The sequence below is a fragment of the Pongo abelii genome, chromosome 8 (assembly GCF_028885655.2).
Source record: "Pongo abelii isolate AG06213 chromosome 8, NHGRI_mPonAbe1-v2.0_pri, whole genome shotgun sequence".
Taxonomy (NCBI): domain Eukaryota; kingdom Metazoa; phylum Chordata; class Mammalia; order Primates; family Hominidae; genus Pongo; species Pongo abelii.
This window is the reverse complement of record NC_071993.2, coordinates 17,349,620-17,372,539: the sequence shown is the minus strand read 5'-3', so window position 1 is coordinate 17,372,539 and position 22,920 is coordinate 17,349,620.

Sequence of the window (22,920 nt, the reverse complement as noted above, 5' to 3'; positions counted from 1 at the left end):
CAAATGCCAAGCAACAACCAATCTGGCTGTTTCTGTCCCTCACTTCCATTTTCTGTATGTCATTTTCCTTTTTCTGTCCATAAATCCTCTTCCAACACATGGCTGTCCTGGAGTATCTGAGCTCACTCTGGCTCAGGATGCTGCCTGAGTCATGAGTCATTCTTTGCTCAATTAAATTATTTTAAATTTAACTTGGCTACAGTTTTTCTTTTAACCCCACCATCCCTACAACCAGTTTAAAAGCAAAGAAGACTATTGGCTATGATCTAGTTCAAAGTCCTCCTTCTACAGGTAAAGCAAGAATCTGAGATAACCATAGTTTTGCTCAACACCACCAGTGAAAAGTAACAGTGCTGGGCCTTGAACACATTTCTTCTGAGCCCATATACAGTGACTTTTTCCATCAATCATGCTCAAGTCTCAATCACCCAATAGTGGCAAAAACACAGAGCATTTTCACCAATTAGATAGTACTTTCTGCTCCATGAGGCTCTACCTTAAGTTCTGTGGGAGTGAGAATACCTTTCATTTGTCAACTACATGGTCTTAAACAAATTGCTTAATTTCTCTGAATTCCTGTTGCTTTGCTTGTAAAATACATAAATAAATAAAAACAAACTCACCCTTCCTACCTTACACCATTGTTTTACAAAATGATGATGATAATATGTAAGGAAAACATTTTTTTACCATAAAAAATTATCTGTGGGTAAAAATACTTTAAAGTATCATTTAACTAATTACAATAATTAAAACACGACTTTGGGCTGGGCATGGTGACTCATGCCTATAATCTCAGCACTTTGGGAGACTGAGGCGTGTGGATCAGTTGAGGTCAGGAGTTTGAAACCAACCTGGCCAATATAGTGAAACCCTGTCTCTATTAAAAAATACAAAAATTAGCCGGGCATGATGGCACACGCCTGCAGTCCCTCAGACCCCTCAGCTCCTCAGGAGGCTGAACCAGAGAATTGCTTGAACTTGGAGGGGGAGGTGGCAGTGAGCTAAGATCACTCCACTGCACTCCAGCCTGGGGGGGAAAAAAAAAAAGCAAGAATCTAGGTAGAGGAGTCAGCGGAGTCTAAGGAGCTACCGAACCTAAGTCAGAAAACACTTTATCAATATTAATATCCCACTGTATGGCTGGGCACGGTGGCTTATGCCTGTAATCCCAGCACTTCAGATCTTGTGGATAACCTGAGGTTAGGAGTTCAAGACCAGCCTAGCCAACATGGTGAAACCCCGTCTCTACTAAAAATACAAAAAACTAGCCAGGCACAGTAGTGGGCGCCTGTAATCCCAGCTACTTGGGAGGCTGAGGCAGGAGAATCACTTGAACTCGGGAGACAGAGGTTGCAATGAGCTGAGATTGCGCTACTGCACTTAAAACCTGGGCAAGAAGAGCAAAACTCCGTCTCAAAACAAAAACAAAAACATAAACCAAAAAGCCCACTGTTGTTAATAGCAACTAATTTTGAGGGCTGATTGCATAGCAGGACTTGACAGAGTTTTCTAATCCTCACACTGCCTACATTGTCATCTCTCTATTGTGCAGGTGAACCCTGAAGCCCAGAGATACTATATAACCCAGCCTAAAGTCCTCCATCATTCTGGTGGTGGAACTAGCACTTAAACCTGCATCTTACTTCCTGCAAAACAGCATTCTGTGATGTTCCACTGCTTGCTCTACCACACTCTTCCCCAAAGCTACAGTGCTATGCTTAAAAATTAAGGGATGACTCTTGCCTGTAGTACCAGCTACTCCGGAGACTGATCGCTTGAGCCCAGGAGTTCAAGACCAGTCTTGGCAACACAGAAAGAATCCATTCTCAAAAAAAAAGTGTGCTGGGGAGAAATAACAGCTGCATTATTTTGTCTAAAAACAATTATAATACAATCATTATTGAGCAGTCTATGTGCTAATGTCTTATCTGTCTTATCTCATTGAACTGTTCACAATATTCACAATATACTCTGAGAAATCTGAGGCCTAGAAAAGTTAAGGAAGTTGTCTATGACCTGCCAGATGGCAAGTTACCAAGTCAGGATGCAAATTCACCTGTGATTCCAAATCCCCTTAGCTTAATTGCTTGCCATTGCCAGATTCTACAGAAAGCCTAAAGCTGAAACAGAACAAATTAACTACTGGGATTTAATTCTGTCACCCTAGCTGGAGCAACCATGAACTTCTGGGCTCAGGCGATCCTCCCACCTCAGCCTCCTGAGTAGCTGGGACTACAGGCATGTGCCACCACACCTGGCTAATTTTAAATTTTTTGTAGAGAGAGGATCTTGCTATGCTGCCTAGCCTGGTCTCAAACTCCGGGGCTCAAGTAATCTTCCCAATTCAGCCTCCCAAAGTGCTAGGATTACAGGTGTGATCTACCATGTCTAACCTATGGGGGCATTTCTGATCCAGAACTCAAACACCTCTTCTCTCTCATGATAAGTAGAATCTGTGTATTGGGAATGGATGTTAAGTAAATTTTTAGTATTTATTTATTTATTTATTTGGAGAGGGAGTCTCTTGCTCTGTTGCCCAGTCTGGAGTACAGTGGTGCAATCTCGGCTCAGTGCAACTTCCACTTCCCCGGTTAAGCGATTCTCCTGCCTCAGCCTCCCGAGTAGCTGGGACTACAGGCACGAGCCACCATGCCTAGCTAATGTTTTTTGTATTTTTAATAGAGATGGGGTTTCGCCATGTTGGCCAGGATGGTCTTGAACTCCTGACCTCAGGTGATCCACCCACCTTGGCTTCCCAAAGTGCTGGGATTACAGGTGTGAGCCACCATGCCTGGCCATTACTGAGTGTGTAATGTGAACCACAGGTGCTTTGAGTTTGTAGTCTATAATTACCGACAGAGTCATTTAGGGCAGGTATCCTCAATTCTCATTTCTAGCTGAGAAAGAATGAGATTTGGGGGACTAAATAACTTGGTAGAAATTACACAGCCAATAAGTAAAAGTTCCTGGATATGAACACAGGTTTATCTTCTGACTGAGCAGTATTACTTCCCATTCTTCTTGCTGTTTTTCAAAGCACCGTTTTTGATGAGGTAGGTCCTGGGGTCATAAAGAGAAAGGAATTTTGTTCATTTTACTCTTCCCTGGACTGTGTGAAATATTTCTGGTATAGAGACTAAGTCAATGATTATCTATCTGGTGGGTTAAAGAACAGACAATTCAGAAATGGTCTTGATGGTCATAAGTTAATTTTTAAAATTTGTTTAGAAGGGATCCTCAGGAATGCCTAATTGTATCCATTGGATTTTAATTCTCTCAATTCCGTGCAACTAAATGTGGCCCTTGGAAAAGTCCTGTGACTTCCGAACCCACCAGTAGATGTCAGTATTTCTTTGGACACCACAATGGCCACTCAAGTTTTTGCCCTACCAGGCTCTTCATAAGATCCATTGTGTGTGAAGAAGGAGCAGCGACTTTTTTTCTACATTTTTACTTGGTTGGAACAATCTTCTGAGATATCTTCAAGGGTGTTAGTGACCCCAAGGCAATATTCTCTTGCTCTCTCTCTCTCCTTGTCTCTCTCTGTCTCTCTCTGTCTCTGTATGTGTGCGCCTCTTTCCTTCTCTTTCTCTCCCTATTTCCTCTCCCCATACTCCTACACTGACATTTTTTTAATGAAAAAGATGATTTTCTCCCATGAAGATATGTCTGTGCAGATGTTGGAAAACGACATTTAAGACACTAAAGTCAGATTTTGTCAAGCCCTCTGGCTGGTAAACCAAGCAGATCCCACTCTCCAGGAATGAAGCAACTATTAAGTTGGGGCTAAAGTTATTGCTGTTACTTTTAATGGCCAAAAAACACGATTTTTTTCCCCAACCTAATACTACCATGCTAAATGCCAATTCAAAAAGGATTGCCCTTTGAAGAAAAAAAGTCAGAAGTTAGCAGGAATGATAGCTCACTTGAAGTATCATCAGAGTTAGCTTAGGTAAAGACTGTAGCTTTCTACTAAGGCATAATTTATTTCTCAAAGAATATTTTATATGCAACTATTTTCTGGGCTCTGTTCTGGAGCTTTATTAAATGTGTAAGAAGGCTGAATAATTGATCAGGTTAACCGAAGACTAGAATTTAAGCTGACAGGCATTTGATTTTAGATGTTGGTGTCTCATTTGTGTGGCTTTTTCATGCATCTGCCAGCAGCGGGTATGCTAAGACAATTATGTTCTTCCCACTAGACTGCTTTTTCTTGTCTCCTTTTCAGGACGATCCTTCTATTTTTTTTAGAAAAACCTTTGCTCTAGGTTAACCACATAAAATTATTTGACAGGTATCTGAAGAGACTCACTTCCTTGACAAGGGAGGTTAATAGTAGCTTCTCAGTGAGGAAAAAAAAAAAACGCTGAGAGGGATTAAATAAGAGAAATGCTTTCTGAGTCATTAGATGCTAGACAGGTTAAAATACCAGAAAAGTACACTGTAGCATTCAATTTTGCACGAGGTAATGACTTAATAGTTTTCTCGATTTCTGATATTCAGTGTGGAACACTTAAGCCTTTCTGAAGCCTGATTAGCCAACAGTTTTATTCCCCTTTGCAGAAGAGGATGTAATCAGTTGTTAGGTAGACAATTCAGAAGTGCTTTAGGATTATTGACAATGCTGGTTTTATAATTTAGCGATTATGTAGCTTGATGGTGAGAGTCATTATGTTCAAGAAGTTTGGAAATTGAACTAGTTCAGTGTTTCCCAGAACCTCATCTATTTACAAGATAGAGGTTTTTTTTTTTTTTTTTTGCTATTAATATTCTATTGTGGTTGAGGACATATAGTGTGTAACTGCATTCAGAGCCCAGCTTTGTTATTTACTAGCCGAATGACCTTGTCAATATTACTTAACTTCTATAAACCATAGTTTCCTTATCTGCATAATGGGGGTGATAACGCTTTATTTGTAGGATGATTGTGAACTGCCTATAATGTTATTGGTTCTCTATCCCCATCCTCCACTCTGAGAACTGGTTTTAAGTATGTATGGGGGAGGCTGGCCTATCACAGATTTTATCTGCTCTTTCAAAATAATCACAAATTATGCACATACTCTGTGCCAGGCAGTATGAACTGAACACCGAAGATACTCCAGTGAACAAGACAGAAGAGGCTTCTACTGGCGTGAAACTTACATTCTAATGGAGGACACAGAAAATTATAAAGTAAACAAATACATAAATATAGAATAACATAGATAGTATTGAGTGTGTAGAAGAAAAGTAAGGTAGGATAAGGAAACAAAGTAAAGAAGAAGATCAAGGAAAGTCACTTTGAGTAAATGACTGTGTTAGTCCCTTCTCACATTGCTATAAAGTACTACCTGAGACTGGGTAATTATATAAATTACCCAGTATAAATTTATAAAGAAAAGAGGTTTAATTGACTAACAGTTCTGCAGGAAGTACAGGAAGGGTGCCTGGGGAGGCCTCAGGAAACTTACAGTCAGAGTGGAAAGGGAAGGGGAAGCAAGTATGTCTTCACACAGCAGCAGGAGAGACAGAGCATGAAGAGGGAAGTGCTACACACTTTTAAACAACCAGATCTTCTGAGAACTCATTGTTATCACAAGAACAGCAAGGGGGAAGACCGTCCCCCCTGGCGATGATTCAATCGCCACCCACCATGCTCCTCCTCCAACACATGAGGTTTACAATTTGACATGAGATTTAGCTGGGGACACAGAGCCAAACCATATTAATAACATTAAAGGAAAACAATAATTTTAAAACTTTAGTTGGGCCTTCGTGTAGCTGAGGAGGCCATCAAAAGATGGCTGGATATGTAATGAATTCCTTTTCTCAAATGCAGAGAGAGCCAAGGCACAGTCTGAAAAAAAGAGAATAAACAGAGACACTGTTCTGCCTCAAAATGTAATATTTTCTCCTCATTGGAGGCTCAGAGGAATCTGCAGATTCTGCTGCATTTACGGAAATACTCTTCTTTAATAAGAAGTAGTGTGTGGCCCTGATGACCAAACAGATGACTATGGAGGTTCAGAGCTCCCTTTGAGAAATGGAATACAGCTGATTGAGAGTCTCAAGCTGTCATACCTCTGCATTCTTTCTAAACCAATTATACCACTAGGCTGTTCCCACCCAATGATGTAGCCTGGCATGTACACTGGCATAGGACCATTTGCCTGATGAAAGATTCCTCTAATGGGCAACTTTTGTTCAGGACTCCCCATAGTCCTAGCCAAGACTTTTCTTAGAGAAGCTCTGTAAGCTCAGACTCTTCCAGATCAATTCTTCCTTTTTCCTCTCTTTTTACAGATATAAAACTTACACTGTGATCTGAAGACTTGTCCTGCCTACTTCTTCTCCAGCTTCCTTTATCTGTCACAGACTGTATTAGTCTGTTCGCATGCTGCTGATAAAGACACACCCAAGGCTGGGCAATTTACAAAAGATAGTGGTTGAATGGACTTACAGTTCCACATGGCTGGGGAGGCCTCACAATCACGGTGGAAGGCAAGGAGGAGCAAGTCATGTCTTACATGGATGGCAGCAGGCAAAAAGAGAGCTTGTTCAGGGAAACTCTCATTTTGAAGACCATCAGATCTTGTGAGACTTATTCACTATCATAAGAACAGCACAGGAAAGACCTGCCCCCATGATTCAATTTTCTCCCACTGGGTCCCTCCCACAACACGTGGGAATTCAAGATGAGATTTGGGTGGGGATATAGCCAAACCACATCACAGACATTTCATCCAATGTATCTTTTGTACATATAATCCTATCTTGGCTTCTACTTCTTAGAAGACCTGAACAGACACAGTTGGAATCAGGAGTGATCAGAGAAAACAGCTAGTAAGATAAGGTCTACAGGCCTGGACTGATGGTGCAGGATGGGATGTCACTTAACCATTAGAAGCCAGGGAGTCACGATGACCATAGGGACCAGCAATCTTGGAAAAGCAGCCAAAAAGTCTTGGCCTACAGAAAGTTGTGAAGATGGTTAATAGAACCTAGCTCCTTTAGGGGAAAAATAGACAGTCAACCAGCAAGGGGGCTTCTTAATTTCTACAACAAGAAAAAAGGCAAGAATGTAGAAGCAGAAAACTACTGGTGATCACCTAATAAAAAGTTCTCATACCTTGCTCAGTTCTCAGACTTTAGTCAATTTTCAGATCTAGAAGCTATTGGCTCAAGAGGTAGCTGGAGCCATAAGAGAAAGAACTCTGCAATGCTGCAGCAATAATTCCTGTAATGATTCCCAAGTCTTGTCTCCAGAGAGATCTGCAGCTGTTTACCTGAGCAACTGTACACCGGGGTAAGTGGAATGTCTAGACCTTTTGGGGACTTTTGGACACAGGCTCTCAACTGATTATAGTACCCAGAAATCTGAAGCAACAATATGGCCCCTCTGTTAGAATGGAGGATTTGGGGCAAGGAAACAAACAGGGTGCTGGGTAAAGTCTAATTCAGAGTGGGCCCACTGGGTGCATAGACAAGTCCACTCATCATTTTTCTAGTTGGTAAGTGTACAGTTGAAATGAATGTACTTGACAACAGGAGTAACCCCACCTTGGGACATTAGCTTACGAGGTAAGAGCTATCACAGTAGAAAAGGTCAAATAGAAGTCTGAATCTTGCCCCACTCCCTGGTCAAGATGGTAAATCACAAACAGTATCACATACCTGGGGGATGGCAAACATAAATACCACCATTAAAAACCAAAGGAATGCAGGAGTGGTGGGCTGTATCTGATCTCTGTTCAATTTACCACCAGCCTGAGCCTTGCAGAAACTGGCGGATCCAAGAGAATGTCTGTAGACTAATGCACACTCAACCAAGTAGTAGTCCCTATTTTGGCTGCAGTGCTGAAAGTGGCATTGCTAGAACAACTTAATAATGTCTCCAGTAACAGCGTGCTGCCATTGATTTGTCAAATGTGGGTTTGTGCTGTTTTTTTTTTTTTGAGACGGAGTCTCATTTAGTCACCCAAGCTGGAGTGCAGTGGTGTAACCATGACTCAGTGCAACCTCTACCTCCCAGGTTCAAGTGATTCTCCTGCCTCAGCCTCCCAAGTAGCTGGGACTACAGGCGTGTGCCACCATGCCTGGCTAATTTTTGTATTTTTAGTAGAGACGAGTTTTGCCATGTTATCCAGACTGGTCTTGAACCACTGACCTCAGGTGATTCGCCCACCTCGGCCTCCCAAAGTGCTGGGATTACAGGCATGAGCCACTGCGCCCAGCCTCTATTCGTATCAGAAACAGTTTGCATTCACGTGGAATGGAGAGGAACATTCATTTACAGTTTTGCTCCAGGCTTCTGTTAATTCCCCACTCTCAGTCATGGTGGAATCCAAGGAGATCTAGACGTCTCACAGAATATCATATCCATTCCCTATATCAATGCCACCATACTAACTGAGCAGGACTAGGAAGAAGAGATGGCCAGGACACTGAAGGCCTTGGTAAGAAACATGCACAGCAGAGGGTGGAGGATAAACCCTGTGAAAAGTCAGGGACCTGCCGCTTTGTAAAGTGTTAGGGGTCAGAGGTTAGGAAAATGACTGGCTATTCCCTCCAAAGTGAAAAATAATTGCTGCATCTTGCATCCCTTTCCCCAAAGAACAGCACAAAGCCCGTTAAACCTCTTTGGAACCTTCTTGGTTTATGGAATGCTGCTCTGGTCCATACACCAGGTAACACAGAGGGCTGTCTGCTTTGTGAGTCCAGAGCAAGGAAGGACTCTGCAGCAGGTCCAGCCCATGGAAAGAACAGCCTTGATTCATTGGCCATAACATCCAGCTGACGTTTTGATGTTGGAGGGGTCCTCGGTGAGAAAAGATGTAGTGTGTCATTTATAGAAAGCCCAAACAGGAAAAATACTAGGCAGACCCCTGGATTCTGAAGGAAGGCCACATCATCTGCAGAGAATCACATCATTGAGGAATAGTTACCGTTACTGCATCTTACTAAAGATGAAAATGATACATCCCACGTTAAGCCTGAACAGGGCCAGAGAGCACAGGTAAGCTGCAGGATCAGGCAGCCCAGAGGTCCCCAAGTCACCATCCATGGTTGCATTAATCTCCCTTTCCCAGCTCACACCCGTGGCCCTATGGGGAGAGATGCCACACAACCAGATGAACGAGGAACAACTTGAGTTTGGTTTATATATGGGTCGGCTCAGTTTGTGGGTAAATGATGAAAATATCTGGCGGTTCCATTGCTGACATATTCAGAGGTGGCCTTAAAAGATAATGGGGGCTGGGTTCAGTGGCTCAGGCCTGTAATCCCAGCACTTTGGGAGGCCAAGTTGGGTGAATCACCTGAGGTCAGGAGTTCGAGACCATCCTGGCCAACATGGCGAAACCCTGTCTCTACTAAAAATACAAAAATTATCAGGCACGGTGGCACGTGCCTGTAATCACAGCTACTCAGGAGGCTGAGACAGGAGAATCTCTTGAACCCGGAAGGCAGAGGTTTCAGTGAGCCGAGATTGCACCACTGCACTGCAGCCTGGGCGACAGAGCAAGACTCCATCTCAAAAAGAAAAAAAAAGATAATGGGCAGGGGAAAAAAGTTTCCTAATGAGCAGGATGCAAGTGGTGCTTCTGGTATAGAAGGAGAAGGAGCCCAAGGTAAGATTATATAGATATCCCTAGGCTGAGACCAACAGCATGGCTAGCGGGTCAAAGGCCTGCAAAGAAAAGGACCAGACCATTAGACACAAGCAGAGCTGGGGTAGAGGCAGGTGGATGGACAAAATGGAGATGCACAGCAATAAAAACATTAACATGTGATCCAAAAAATTTTGTACACAAGGTTTTTGTATCACATGTTAACGGCCACCAGAGAGCATCCCACCACAGAAGTCACACTGAATAGCCAAGTGGACAAAATGACACAGCCAATTAATATTAGCCAGCCTCAGCATTGATCGCTCTGGAACTGGGAAAATGAGCATAAAAATGGAGTGGGCATGGTAGCAAACCAGAGGTTACACATGGGCCCAAAGCTATAGACACCCATTTCCCAAGGACAGGGTACCTACCGCAGGCACTGATTATTAAAGTCAAGCAGGCCTGCCCGCCCCTGGGCCACGTGATAGCTTTGCACTTAGTATGCATAACCAGAGACCCCCAAATCTCTCTATGTTCTCTGAGCAGCTGGCTTGATTCCACAATTTATCTTCTCTAGCTTTGAAGACAGTAGTCCATCCTTAGCAGAAATCCATTTACAACATATTTTTAGAACATCCAAAAAAACAATATTTGAAATTCAACTTTGCATCATTCTACTATGCTCACATTTTATAACCTCAAAGTTTATTTGCAGAAACCTATTAAAAAGAAGGTGCATTAACAAAATTATAAGAATGCAGAGTTGCTTTGGAATAGGCCGCCTTGTCGTTTTTCTGATGGACCTTCTTTAGATAGTTGTTGGCATTACCAGGTCCTGCTTTTGTTGTTGACTTTAGCACAAACGGTAAAATCTCATCCACACAATATTGTCAAGAGAATTTTATAGTCAAGCCAAGAAACGTCATTAGCTCATGGTACTGAAAGCCAGGCATAGGTCTGAATATATCAAATTCTTGAATACAACAGACTGGAACTGCCTGGGTGACATTCTGTTTTCATTTTGCTCCATCAGTTTGAGGAAAAAAAACTCAAATAGTAACTCATGGCTTGAAAGGTGACTACTCAGAATAGGCAGAATGATTTGCTAAAGCACATGGCAATTGGAACAAAAATTGTCTCTATCTGTCAAACCCCATAGGGAGAAGCATTTTGAAATGTGTACTGTCTGGAGCCCTTTGCATTGTTTTATAGGCAGTTCATCCTACCTACCACCTGGGGACAACGTCAACCTATCCATTTCTTTTTTTCTCACAGTAAAGCAGTTTATGATCAGTGAATCACAGAGGGGAAGAGAATTTATCTGGAGGTAGTAAGGAGAACATTCAGTTATCTGACTATACCCATAACCCTATATACACTGGATTTTACAATGGTAATTTATCTTATCCATATTTAATTGGAATTCAAAGATAAGATTTCTGAGGTGAAATTGGCAACAAATAGGAACAGAAACATTTTTAAGATTGTCAAGCATAATACAGGCTTTCCAGAATTAACTTCAGACTATGTATTTATCTAAAATTAATTTTGTTTGTAGTTGGTGGACAATTAGATATGACATTTGTGTATTGTCAAAGAAATCTTTGAAAAGTCATAAAGGGACATTAAAACCATCCATTCATCATCTTTTTTCCTTAAAGAAGGAACACATTGCTTCAGGTCAGAAGACAGGGGACAGAAAGAGAATGTTGGATACGTGTTATAGCAAACTGTCAGAAAAACTTTTGGGTATATAATGCTGGCATCTCCCTTTTAAGGGTCCTCCTCAAGGTAATTTTCTAATTAACACATGTTAGAGCAATGCTTGCTCTATCAAAAATAAAATTTCATACACATGGGTTCATTCTTGAGTAATTTATTATGTTTCCTTGGTGCCTGTTTCTGTACCAATCTACACTATTACATTTTACTACAGCCCTATCTGGTAGGATGTGTTTTTCTGTCTTGATATTTTCCTCATCCTATCTTATTCTATTCTTATCTCATCCCATCTTATCTTACCCCATCTTATCTTATCTCATCTTATCTCATCTTGTCTTATCTTATCTTATCTAGGGTGTCTTATCTCCTCTTGGCCTTTTGCTTTTCTTTATATATAACTTATCTGTAAATAGTTTTGGATTTTCATGACATTTTAATCTCTTTTATTACTATGTCTTTTAACTCTTTATTTTTTTGAGACAGGGTCTCATTCTGTCACCCAGGCAGAAATGCAGTTATATGATCATAGTGCACTGCAATCTCAACTTCCCAGGCTCAAGCCATCCTCCCGCCTCAGCCCTGCCTGCACTGAGTAGCTGGGACTACAGGCGTGGACTACCACGTCCAGTTAAATTTTTAATTTTTTTGTAGAGATAAGTTTTAACTATGTTGCCCAGGTTAATCTCAAACTCCTGGGCTTAAGCAATCCTCCCACTTTGTCCTCCCAAATTGCTGGGATTACAGGGATGAGCCGCTGTGCCTGACTTTTTTTTTTTTCCCCCTATGGTACAATATTGGATAGGAGCGGGAATGGATAGTGTGTATTCTTTTTTTTTTTTGAGATGGAGTCTCGCTCTGTCGCCCAGGCTGGAGTGCAGTGGCATGATCTCGGCTCACTGCAAGCTCCGCTTCCCGGGTTCACGCCATTCTCCTGCCTCAGCCTCCCGAGTAGCTGGGACTACAGGCGCCCACCACCATGCCCAGCTAATTTTTTGTATTTTTACTAGAGATGGGATTTCACGGTGTTAGCCAGGATGGTCTTGATCTCCTGACCTTGTGATCCGCCTGTCTTGGCCTCCCAAAGTGCTGGGATTACAGGCGTGAGCCACTGCACCCGGCCCAGTTAGTGGATATTCTTGTTCTTTTGATCTTATAGGGACTAGTTGTATTATTTCACTATTGTTTTTTATATTTACTCTTGGTTTCTTTCTCTTTTTTTTTTTTTTTTTTTGAGACAGGGTATCAGTCCCTCACCCAGGCTAGAGTGCAGTGGCACAATCTCTGCTCACTGTAACCTCTGTTTCCTGGATTCAAGTGTTTCTCCTGCCTCAGCCTCCTGAGTAGCTGAGATTACAGGCATGCACAATCACGCCCAGCTAAATTTTTTTTTTATGTTGTTAGTAGAGATGAGGTTTCACCATGTTGGCTATGCTGGTCTTGAACTCCTGGCTTCAAATGAACCCCCACCTCAGCCTCCCAAAGTTTGGTTTCTTATATGTCCTTTTACCAAGTTAAGAAAATTCGTTATATTCCTATTTTTTCAAAATTGTTTATAATGATTAGATGTTGAATTTTAGGGAACATTTTTTTCTATATCTCAAGCTGATCATGTTACAGCCTCGCCAATGCACCACAATGAAGCAGTATCTCATTGTGAGGTATTACCTGGAGTTCTTTGTCTCATGACCAAGAGAATTAAGGAGTGTGGACACCAAGGGTGAGGTTGGAGCAAAAGCTTAATAAGCAAAAGAAGAAAGCTCTCTGCCATGGAGAGGGGGTCTGGAAAAGGGTTGCCATTTTTACAATTGAATGCAAGAGCTTTTATAAAAAAACCGATGAGGGCTAGGCATCTCATTTGCATAAGGTGTGAATTTCTGGTAGCTCCACCCTGTCCTCCTAATGCGCATGCAGGCCATTAGGTTGAGTTACTCCCTATTACTTTGTTCCCCTTAGTGTGCACATGTTAGGGGACAGAATTTTCCATTGCAGGCATGTCTGGAAAAGTCACCTGTGTAGTGTTTCTTACCTGTGTGGCTGTAGGCATGTCTCAAGCAAGCTGCCTTATGCAAGCTCCTTATATGTGCCTGCAGCTTGAGTTTTCAGGCTGTTCTTTTGTTTGAAAGAATTCAACTGAGGACCCACCCTAACTGCCTGCCTGACAGGTTTTTTCCTTTTTCCTCTCTCCATCACATGATTTTCTGCTTTAATTTTTTTTCTTCCTCTCTTTTTTTTTTTTTGTTTTTTTTTTTTTGAGCTAGGGTCTCACTCTGTTGCCCAGGCTGGAGTCTAGTGGTGCAGTCATAGCTCACTGTAGCCTCAACCCCTGGGGCTCAAGCAATCCTCCCACCTCAGCCTCCTGAGTAGCTGAGACTACAGACATGCAGCACCATGCCCGTCTAATTGTTTTTTAAATTATTTTCTTTTTAATTTTTTTAATTTTTGCACAGATGAGATTTCACTATATTGCTTAGGCTGGCCTCAAACTCCTGGGATCAAGTGATCCACCCACCTCAGCCTCCCAAAGCACTAGGATTACAGGTGTGAGCCATTGCATCTCACCATTTTTCTCCTTTAATTTCTTAATGTATTAAATTGTGTGAATCAATTTTGAATATTAAAATAATATTACTTTTCTGAGCTATATCCAACATGTGTATTATCTTTATACACTGATAATACATTTAAACATTTTAAAATATATTGATAGATTTGTGTAGTGGCAAGGAAAATAGATCATGAACATCTCTTGTTTCAGGGAGCATCATTAACTGACAGCTCCACTTGCCACTCTTCTGGATTCATCACTACATCTAGGTCAAAAGCATGCTTCCCCCAGCCTCCTCCCAACCAATGACTACATGTGGTAAAGATCATGTTACTGACCCATTCCTATGGGACATATAATTCCTCTAAACTGTGACTGACTTAAGGACCCCCTGATTGACTTGGCCAAAATTTTCTTGAGTCTGCCCTGCAATCTGAGGTACTCCTATTCCTCCATCCTTCCCTCTCTCCTTTCGCTGGTGTCAGACTTAAATTAAAACCTGAAGTCTCAACTGCCTACTCCTACTTCTTCCCATTTATCCTTCTCTATAAGTCTCTTGTACATCTAAGCCCACTTTTTGCTTCTCAAAGAACCTTAGCCAACACAATTGTTTTGCTGATACGTCATTAGGATATTTGCCTCAATATCCCTGAGTAAAGTTAGGCTGCAATTTTCGTCTCCTGTTGCATCTCTGTATAGTTTTGGAATGAAGGTTATGCTACTGTTTTTGTCCCCTTCAAAATTCAGGTTTAAACCTAATCCCCATTGCAACGGTATTGAGAGGCGTGGGCTTGAGGGGGTGATTGAGCCATGACAGTTACACTCTCATGAATGGGATTAGGTTTCTTATAAAAGGTCTTGACAGAGGGAGTACAACCCTTTTCACCCCTTCCATCTCTTTTGCCGTCTGAAGACACAATGTTCCTCCAGAGGGGAACATTACAGCAACAAGGCACCATCTTGGAAATGAAGAGCTGACCTGACCAGACTCGGAACCTGCTGGCGCCTTGATCTTGGACTTCCCAGCTCCAGAACTATGAAAAATAAATTTCTGTTCTTTATAAATTACCCAGTCTCAGATATTTCGTGACAGTAGCACAAATAGATTCACAAATATAGTAAGTTTGATAATGTTTCCTCATTTTCTGATCTGGAAGCACTTGACTTGACTTTGTATATTAAATGCTTGGCAGAACTTAGCTGTTAGGTCATCTTGGTATTTTCTTTTAAGAAAGACTTTTAATTATTGACTTAACTCGATGGTAATGAGACTCTTGAGATTTTTCTTTCTTTTCTTTTTTTTTTTTTTTTTTGAGACAGTTTTGCTCTTGTTGCCCAGGCTGGAGTGCAATGGCGCCACCTCTGCTCACTGCAACTTCCGCCTCCCGGGTGCAAGCAATTCTCCTTTCCCAGCTTCCCATGTAGCTGGGATTACAGGTGCATGCCATTAGGCCCAGCGAATTTTTGTGGTAGAGATGGGGTTTCACCATGTTGGCCAGGCTGGTATTGAACTCCTGACCTCAGGTGATCCACCCTCCTCGGCCTCCCAAAGTGCTCGGATTACAGGCGTGAGCCACCGCTCCCACCCTATTTAGATTTTTCGTATCTTCTTCAGTCAGTTTTGATTGAGACTTCCATTTAAAAGATTTATGGTGTTTCATTAACCTAGTTGAGGTACCCTGCAATAAACTCACCTTCAGTCAAGGAGCACACCAAATGCATGTTACTTTTGCACCATCATAAAGTGGAAAAATCATAAAGTAAACAATGGAAGAATAGGTTGTATCTATGGTAGATTGTATTTGCCAAAATTGCACACAATCTTATCTCATCTCGCATGCTCTTCTGTAGTGTGACCTTGCCACTCTCCCATGAAGAAGTGGAATCTGTTTCTCTACCCTTGAATTTGGGTGGTCCTTGTGACTTATTTGACTGACAAAATATAAGGGTAATTATCCTGTGCCATTTACAGATGCAGCCCTTATCAAACCTGGACATTTCTGCTTTCTGCCTCTTAGCAGTAAGTCACAATGCCAGAAGCATAAATAACCTGAGATCTTGCTGTGAGATGCCTAGGCCCTGGATTCTGAGATAATTAGTAGAAAGTTAAATAAGTCAAGGAGCACTGAAGAATGAGACAGAAGAATGAAGAAGCCATCTTACAAGTCCAGTACAGTTTGCTTCAGATAACCACAGCTCAGCTGCCATCTCATTGTAATTGCATGAACATTCCCAAGTAAACTCTCCAGCTAAGCCAACTCATAGAACCATAAATTGTTGTTTTAAGCCACTGAGTTTTGCAGTTAGATGTTTCAGAGTGGCAATAGATAACTGGAATGCAAATGCTCTTCAACTTACGATAAGGTTAACTCCCAGTAAACAAATCTTAAGTCAAGGAGCATACTCAATGCATATCTCTTTCACACCATTGTAAAGTGGAAAAATCATCAAACCATTGTAACCTGGGGACACCTGTACCTCTCCCCTCCATAAAAACAACTGTAGTGTTTGGAACACACACACACACACACACACACACACCCTTACCTGTTTGAATGCCTATGAAAGCAAACAATGCAGTCATGAATTGAGTTGGAGAGTTATACTCCTTGAAAGAAGAAAACTATCCAAGGTAAAATTCATGTTTGCCTGGCTTTTCCCATGAGGGTAATTTCCAAACGAGGGAGAGAGAACTCAAACATAAAATGGAATTCTTATTGGGCTGAGGGGACAGGAATTCATTCCAATTATTGGCCATCTCCTAAGCTGCATGTTCAGGAAGAGACTCCAAGAAACACAGCAGAAAACAGCACCCAGGGAGCTAAAAGTTGGGCAGAGATTTCAGCACCTGAGTAGTGTTAGAGAAACAGAAGTTAGAGTTTAGCTCTGCCAAGGTGGAAGGGCTTCGATAAACGCACGCAGGTTGTAGTTGAGGCCAAGAAATACCCCACACTAGGGCTAAAGAACGCAGTTGGGAAGTAAGTACCAGTACTAAGATAATGTTAAAATAGACCAGCCCTAAGAAAGGCTAAAACTAACTCTGGCCAGGATTGAGGTAATGCCTGGTTCTCCCTTTGCCTGTAAAAAAGAAAACTTTTCTTGTTCTTTAGAGGAAGAAATCATCATCCAGGTCCTACATAAGCATTCATTTAAAATGTCCAGCATTAAGGAGAAATTATGAGACGTGCTAAAAAGTAAAAAAAGAGAGACCAAATGATCATAACAAAAACAGAAGATGGATAAACGTAATTCACATATTATTCACATGTTGACATTAGCAGAGAAGGGCATTTAAGCCACTATGAAAAATAAATAGATAAAATAATATAAGTACAATTTATATAATTAACAACATAAAGGAGAAGGTAATAGAAAAAATATCTCATATTCTGGAGAGACAGAGGCCTATATTGAGTTATGAACAGCATCAGGACTGGAATCTACTGTCTGAACTCCGAGGACAGAACTTGACCCTCCTTCAGGTTACCTTGTGTCATGGAGAATTGAATTGAACTGAACTGACCTGGTGGCCTGCTTTGCCACATTTACCAAGTAAAACCGGTAGGCCGTACTGGTCAACATTCCTGGAGAAGATAGCTGTTTTGTGGAGACTGGAATTAATGGATTACAGTTGGTTTAAGAAGTAGACAGTGCTTGCCTGTAAGCATGTCCTGTAGGCTTTACTTGTGCTGTATGGCTTTTGTATGTACTATGTACAGTTAAACATATATATATAGTACACCTCATGCATTTTCCTTATGTTCTCTGTTCTTTCCCACTAGGCTGATAGACTGTGAACTCAGTAAGGGAGGAAACTTTATCACTGTACAGCCAGCACCTAGCATAGCGCCTGATACATACAAGAAACTGAAACTTCCTAAGAAATCTGCCTTCTGGTATTGTGGAATGAGAAAAATTTTCATTGGCGGGTACCCTACTTGTTGACTCTTCCAAGGTCTTTGACAGCTGCCTGCTCACCTCCTACAGTGCCCTAAAAGAAGTATTTGCTTGACATGAATGATCTTTGTAGAAAGACTCCATGGAACTGACCTCAAATTGCCCTGACTCTAGACAAGGGACCAAAAAAAAAAAAAAAAAATGGAGAAGCCGAGCAGTCACAAACGATCAACAAATCTGTAAGCCATGCATTCCCTATCAATGATTTTGCAAATTTACAGCTTTTGAAAATCTGTATCACAGACCTATTGTGAGTACAGACAAGCAGAGTGTTTCCCAATGTTTAATGGTGATCCTAGTATGAGCTGAAGTGTGTTTCCCCAAAATTCATATGTTGAAGCCATAACCTCCAGTACTTCAAAATGTGGCTGTATTTGGGCCGGGCATGGTGGCTCACACTTGTAATGCCAGCACTTTGGGAGACTCAGGTGGGCAGATCTCTTGAGGTCAGGAGTTTGAGACCAGCCTGGCAAACATAGCAAAACCCCTTCTCTATTCAAAATACAAAAATTAGCTGGGCATGGTGGTGTGTACCTGTAATCCTAGCTACTTGGGAGGCTGAGGTAGGAGAATTGCTTGAACCCAGGAGGCAGAGGTTGCAGTGAGCCAATATTGTGCCACTGCACTCCAGCCTGGGTGACAGAGTGAGATTCTATCTCAAAAAAAAAAAATTGTAGCAGTATTTGGAGATAAGGCCTTTAAATAGGTGATTAAGGTAAAAGGGAGCCATATGGGTAGACCCTAGTCCAATGTGACTAGTGTCTTTAGAAGAAGACACTAGGACACAGACCAAACAGACTAAGGGGTGACCATGTGAGGTCACAGGGAGAATGTGTCATCTGCAAGCCAAGGGGAGAGGCTTAGAATAAACCAACCCTGCCAGCACCTCTATCTTGGACTTCCAGCCTCTGTCACTGTGAGACAATAAAATTCTGTTGTTTAAACCACCCAGTCTGTGGTATTCTGTTACAGTAACACTAGCTGAGTAGTATAGACCCTTCTTCATGTAGCTGGTCTGGCAGGTTGGAGAGGGAGCCTTCGTGTGGGCATAGTGTCTGCTTTATCCTTGCTTCCTTCAAAAAGCTCATGAGTAATCCTTAGGATGGGGCTGTCTCAGGCTGTTTCGGGTGCTGTAACAAAAGCATGTGCACTGGGGGGCTTTTAAGCAACAGAAACATTTCTCACTGTTCTGGAGGCTGAGAAGTTCCTGATCAAAGCACCAGCAGATTCCGTGTCTGGTGAGGGCCACTTCCTGGTTTATAGAAGGTGCCTTCTTGCTGTGTCCTCGCATGATGAAAGGGACAAGTGGGTTTTTAAGGGTCTCTGTTTTTTGAGGTGGGGTCTCCTCTGTCACCCAGGCTGGAGTACAGTGGCACCTTCTTAGCTCACTGAAGACTTGAGTTCCTGGGTTCCTGTGATCCTTCCACTTCAGCCTCCAAAGTAGCTGGGACTATAGGCATGTACCACCGTGCCTGTTTTTTCATATTTTTATTTTTTGTACATATGGGGCCTCATATTGTTGCCCAAGCTGGTCTTGAACTCTGGTCTCAAGCAATCCTCCTGCCTCAGCCTCCCAAAGTGTTGGGATTATTGGGTTTATTTTATTTTATTTTATTTTTTTGAGGTAGGGACTCACTCTGTCACCCAGGCTAGAGTGCAGTGGCATGATCTTGCCTCATGCAACTTCTGCCTCTGGGGCTTAAGTGATTCTCCTACCTCAGCCTCCCGAGTAGCTGGGACTACAGGTGTGCACCACCACACCTGGTTTGTTTGTTTTTTGTTTTTTGTAGAGATAGGGTTTCACCATGTTGCCCAGGCTGGTCTGAAATTCCTGGGCTCAAACAGTCCACCTGCCTCAGCCTCCAAATGTGCTGAGATTACAAGCGTGAGCCACCACGCCCACCCTGGAGTTTCTTTTATAAGGGCATTAATCTCATTCATAAGGGCTTCAGCCTCCTGATCTAATCACTTCCCAAGAGACATATCTGAATACCATCACATTGCAGGTTAGGTTTCAACGTAGAAATTTGGCGAGCCACAAACATTCAGACCACAGTTGGAGTGAAAGTCTGTCTCCCTCCCCCAACACTACACACACTCACTCCGTTAGTCCCATAGCCTGGGAAGAGATGTTATTTTTTTAGCGCCTTTGTTAGCAGCTAGTTGTGGGAAGACAACTCACTACATTTTAGGCTAAAAGCAGACATTTGTTTCATTCACCAGCAGCCTCTTCCATCTGTCACTGTGAGAAAACTTAGCAGGACTTTACAGTCACATGAGTTCCATGGATTTCACCATCCCCTTAGTAACTTTTTTCAGACTTAAACACTTTATGCCACCATTTCCTTCTCCCCATCCCCCTACTTTTTTCCATCTCCTTTAATCTTGGATTAATATTATACATGAAGGAACCAAGCATTAATCTCTCTTTCACCATAGGTGGTGAGAACATAGTTTCTTTTTATAAATTTTTCAAAGTGGAAGATAAGGAAAAACACTAACAGTATAACTAAAGATAAAATAAAAGAAGACTGAAATAGATTTGAATTCTTCTGAGACGGGGCCCCTGAGAAGCTTTTCATTATGGTCTAATTTCTGACAGTCACAGATAACGGAGGCCCACTCCTCTTTTCCATTTCTGGGATGTGACTTTAGAAAGAGCTGTAAGAGATTTTTTTTTTTTAATTGAGATTCAGGGGGTATATGTGCAGGTTGGTTACATAGATATATTGTGTAATGCTAGAGCTTGGGCTTCTATTGAACCCATCACCCAAAGAGCGAACATAGTACTGAATAGGTGGTTTTTCAACACTTACCCTCCTCCCAACCTCCTACTTTTTTAAGTCCCCAGTGTCTGTTGTTTCCATCTGTAAAGGATTTTTTTTTTCTTTTTTTGAGACAGAGTCTTACTCTGTTGCCCAGGCTGGAGTGCAGTGGCACAATTACGGCTCACGGCAACCTCCGTCTCCTGGGTTCAAGCAATTCTCATGCCTCAGCCTCCCAAGTAGTTGAGATTACAGGTGTGCACCACCACCCCTGGCTAGTTTTTGTGTCTTTAGTAGAGACGGGGTTTTGCCTTATTGGCCAGGCTGGTCTTGAACTCCTGACCTCAGGGGATCCACCCACCTTGGTCACCATGCCTGGCCTCCATCTGTAAACGATTTTTAAGGGTGGGAGTCTACTAATCTCAATAGGTATGAGCAGAACTTGCTGTCCTGGTTCTCTTCGCCTGAAAGAAAACTGTGGCTTGTTGGAATCTGGTGTGTGAAGAAAGCCAATATGGGGCTGAGGTCTTCCCTGGATGACCCTTATAAGCCAAAGGTGGGATAGAAGTGGAAGAGGAGACAGGGATCATAGGGTTAGGAGGCTGTGGGGAACAGTGGTGATTATGGCTAAAGACCAGAAAACAAAATGAAAAATCAAATAGAAAAAGTTTTGTAAGGGCCCAAAGACCGGGATGTTTACACTAATAAAATTAATTATGCCATTTTCCATGTCAGTTGTTTGAATATGGGGGCTGAGGGGACAGACACATTTTCTGTAAGATTATGCTAAGGGTAGCATGACCTGACCACATACAATCTATTGTCCAAACTGTTATTATTAATAATTATGCTTACACAACAGTCATAAACCAAGAGTGTCCCAAGTAAACTAGAATGTAAAGTTTAATTTTACATTTAGAATGGCTAGGAGTTACTTCAGCAGCCAATCCTTTTTTTCTTTTTTTTTTTTTTCTAAGACAGGATCTCGCTCTGTCACCCAGGCTGGAGTTCAGTGGTACAATCTTGGCTCAATGAAACCTCTACCTTCTAAGTTGAAGCAATTCTCCTGCCTCTGCCTCCTGAGTAGCTGGGATTATAGGCATGCACCACCATGGCTGGCTAATTTTTGTATTTTTTGTGGAGACAGGATTTCGCCATGTTGGCCAGGCTGGTCTGGAACTCCTGACTTCAAGTGATCCACCCGCCTCAGCCTCCCAAACTGCTGAGATTACAGGCATGAGCCATTGCATCCAGCCCCCATCCTTTCTTTATTCATGCAGTACTCACAGTAACCAAAATGATGAAAATCACAGTGAACATTCCAGCAAATGGGCAGGGCTTTGTGAGAACCATCTTACTAGGCAACTCCAGAGAGAGGCAGATGCAAACACAGAAAAATTATGACACTGTCTACCACATCATTCTCAGAGGAGAGAAGATAATAATATTTCCAGAATTTGAAACTTAGAGAAGTCCGAGAATGTACTCGAAGGAGTTTTTACTCCAGAACACACATTATTGACCATTACTACGCTATTGCCTCTCGGCAATACCTTCTCTCGTCTATTTATATAAGTTCTATGCTCACACTGAGTGCTTTCTAGGGAGCTTTCCATGACTGCCCCACTTCATTTTTATTGCTGCAGACTTTGAAACCTTATTACACCTACAGTTAGCACCATGTGATTCACATGTAATAATCTCATCTCCCCGGAAGAAAAGGTAGGGGGTTTTATTTTGTGCCTAATGCCATTCTCCAAACACGAAGGTCTTTAAAAATATCTGTATCTATAGATAGATGGATATAGATATAGATATCACACACACACACAATAAAGCAGAGTGGTTTCATATATTAAAACTTGGTGAACTAGGCTGAGAGTGGTGGCTCATGCCTGTAATCGCAGCTTTTTGGGAGGCGGAGGGAGGTTTGCTTGAGCACAGGAGTTCCAGACTAGGCTGGACAACACTTCGAGACCCCATCTCTACAAAAAATTAAAAAAATTAGCCAAGTGTGTGGCTAGTTGTGGGAAGACAACTCACATTTTAGGCTAAAGTTAGACATTGGTTTATTTGTTTTGAGTACTCCTAGCTACTGAGGAGGCGGAGGTGGGAGGATTGCCTGCGCCTAGGAGTTGCTGGCTGCAGTGAACTATGATTGAGACACTTTGCTCCAACTTGAGTGACAAAGTGAGATCCTGTCTTAAATAAAAGAAAAACTTGGTGAACTTTTTCCATTTCTCTGCATCTTGCTAGCGGAAGATAAGCCCCTATATCTTGGCAACTTCCTATGCTTTAACTCCCAAAGTGGAATTTGTGTTACTCATATGCTGTA